Genomic DNA, 3,371 nt, shown 5'->3' on the forward strand with positions numbered 1-3,371 from the left:
TGGCACTGTGGTGCAGTAGGTTACTCCTCCACCTGCAGTGCTGGCATCTCATATAGGCGCCAGTTTGAGTCCTTGCTGCTCCACTTCCAATCCAGCTCTCTGCTACAGCCTGGGAAGGCAGTGGAAGATGCTCCAAGCCCCTGTGCCCCTGCACCCACATGGGAGACCTGGAAGAGGCTCCTGGCTCTTGGCTTCAGATTGGCCCAGTTCTGGCTGTTGCAGCCATTTGGGATGTGAAAGAGCAGATGAAAGACCTTTTTCTCTGTCTCTTACTCTCACTCTGTAGCTCTACCTCTCAAATAAATAATTTTTAAAAATACAGTGGAAAACCTTAGCAACAGACTTGGTGAGCAGAAGAAAGAATATCAGAACTAGAAGACAAATCTTTGGAAATATATCAGACAGAAAAAGAGGAAATTAGAAAAATTAAAAACAGTATTGGAGTCCGTGTGGGGCGAGCGAGCTGAGTGGTTGTGTGGACGCGTCTCGGGAACCGGTAGCGCTTGCAGCATGGCTGACCAACCGACTGAAGAGCAGATTGCAGAATTCAAAGAAGCTTTTTCACTATTTGACAAGGATGGTGATGGAACTATAACAACAAAGGAATTGCGAACTGTAATGAGGTCTCTTGGGCAGAATCCCACAGAAGCAGAGTTACAGGACATGATTAATGAAGTAGATGCTGATGATAATGGCACAATTGACTTCCCTGAATTTCTGACAATGATGGCAAGAAAAATGAAAGACACAGACAGTGAAGAAGAAATTAGAGAAGATTCCGTGTGTTTGATAAGGATGGCAATGGCTATATTAGTGCGGCAGAGCTTCGCCATGTGATGACAAACCTGGGAGAGAAGTTAACAGATGAAGAGGTTGATGAAATGATCAGGGAAGCAGATATCGATGGTGATGGTCAAGTAAACTATGAAGAGTTTGAAGAGTTTGTACAAATGATGACAGCAAAGTGAAGACATTGTACAGAATGTGTTAAATTTCTTGTACAAAATTGTTTATTTGCCTTTTCTTTGTTTGTAACTTATCTGTAAAAGATTTCCCCCTACTGTCAAAAAAATATGCATATATAGTAATTAGGACTTCATTCCTCCATGTTTTCTTCCCTTATCTTACTGTCATTGTCCTGAAACCTTATTTTAGAAATTGATCAAGTAACATGTTGCATGTGGCTTACTCTGGATATATCTAAGCCCTTCTGCACATCTAAACTTAGATGGAGTTGGTCAAATGAGGGAACATCTGGGTTATGCCTTTTTTTAAGTAGTTTTCTTCAGGAACTGTCAGCATGTTGTTGTTGAAGTGTGGAGTTGTAACTCTGCATGGACTATGGACAGTCAACAATATGTACTTAAAAGTTGCACTATTGCAAAAACGGGTGTATTATCCAGGTACTCGTACACTATTTTTTTGTACTGCTGGTCCTGTACCAGAAACATTTTCTTTTATTGTTACTTGCTTTTTAAACTTTGTTTAGCCACTTAAAGAAAATCTGCTTATGGCACAATTTACCTCAAATCCATTCCAAGTTGTATATTTGTTTTCCAATAAAAAAATTACAATTTACCCAAAAAATAAAAAATAAAAAAATAAAAAAAAAAAACAGTATTGGAGATTTATGGGATACTATCAAATGACCCAACATATGGGCCTTTGGAGTTCCTGAAGGTGTGGAAACAGAGAATGAATTAGAAGGCCTATTCAGTGAAATAATAACAGAAAACTTCCCTAATTTGGAGAAAGAAAAGGACATCCAAATACAGGAAGCACATAGAAACTCCAAATAAACATGACCAGATCTTCACCATGACACATTGTAGTCAAGCTTTCAACAGTAAAACACAAATAAAAGATTCTAAATTGTATACAAGAGAAACACCAGATTACCTTCAGAGGATCTCTATTTAGACAGAAAGATGAGACAAAAAGATGATTTCTCATCAGAAACCCTACACTCTAGAAGACAATGGAGAGACAAAGTCCAAGTCTTTAGAGAAAAAAAAAGTCATCCCAGAATACTGTACCCTGCAAAGCTCTCATTTATGAATGAAAGTGAAATAAAACCTTCCATAATAAGCAGAAATTAAAAGAATGTCACACTTTGTCCAGCCTTACAAATGAGGCTTAAAGATGTGCTATACACAGAAACAGAAAGATAGCCAGCATTATGAAAGAATGTGAAGGCAGAAAATCTATTTAACATACAAAAGAAATACAAAGCAAACAATAGGAATATTTATGGAAAATGGCAGGGACAAGTCATTACTTATCAATAAGACCCTTGAAAGCGAATGGTCTAAACTCACCAATTAAAAGATACAGACTGACTCTGTCTGGGGATTAAGATGGCAACGTGGAGAGGGAGCTTGCTGCTCTAGTCTAAGAGAAGATAGTTTTTAAAAAGTGGAAAGAATGCAGTCTCAGAAGAGTTAGGGTGGAAAAGGCAGAGGAAACTAAGCAAATTAGAGGGACACAGTGGACCTACAAGGAGGGTGTGGACACCCACAACTGAGGACTCCAGCAGCCGAGAACCTCTGTACCAGCATTGGAAAGTGAGGTGAGACCACACTGCAGCAGTCCCAGCCACTGGTGAAAAAAGTGCAGGAAGAGCCTAAAGGGAATCCAGCATGGAGCCCCTGTGGGAGAACATGCACCTGCCAAACTAGAGGAGGAAAAACAAAGGGAGGGGCACATTTTCTCTTCCCAATCACGCTGCAACTGTGTCGTGTAACAAGCATATAGAGAGCAGGTGTGTCCACACCCAGCAACCAGCCAAGTGGAGACTCCCGAGTCAGGTGGGGAGAACACACTCAGAACAGAGAGGGGGCTGGGTGCTTGTGCCTGTGGGAGGCTTGTGTGCCACAACTGTGAAAACACTGAGGCTGCGTGGGAGGACCCAGGGTGTGGCTGGGATTTTGGGCAGTAACTGTGGGAGGCTCCACACAATCAGGGCTCCCTGGTTACCTGGTGAGGGACATTGCTGGGGAATCTGAACTTTCACTGAGGCCTGCACAGATCCTTTGTGTGGCGCTTGTGGGAGAGTGGACAAATAATACGCCCACTGAGGCTAGGGCCCAGGCACGTTCTCCTATCAGAAGAGCTCAGATGAGTCTATGTCAACAGACAAGAGCAAATTCCATATGCTCTCCCTGATCTGTAAGAATAGAGCACCTAAAAGGAAACCTGTAGAAGTGAAATTGACACTTTGTGAAGCAATGACTTGAACAGTCCTTGTCTTGACTGTCAAGGAAGTTTTTTCTCTCTCTTTCTTCTTTATACTATTTGTTGAACTCTTTACTTGCCATGGGACCCAAATCCCATTAAGCTGGGTGGTAAAAAATGCCATCTTAAGTGTTAAA

The 3,371-nt window shown here is 41.5% G+C and overlaps 1 pseudogene; it reads left to right on the forward strand.

The window, feature by feature from the left end:
- Positions 1 to 446: 446 nt before the first annotated feature.
- LOC138848780 (calmodulin-1-like) lies at positions 447 to 1,615 on the forward strand (annotated as a pseudogene).
- The last annotated feature ends 1,756 nt before the right edge of the window (positions 1,616 to 3,371 follow it).

The sequence above is a fragment of the Oryctolagus cuniculus genome, chromosome 2 (genome assembly GCF_964237555.1).
Source record: "Oryctolagus cuniculus chromosome 2, mOryCun1.1, whole genome shotgun sequence".
NCBI classification, from domain to species: Eukaryota; Metazoa; Chordata; class Mammalia; order Lagomorpha; family Leporidae; genus Oryctolagus; species Oryctolagus cuniculus.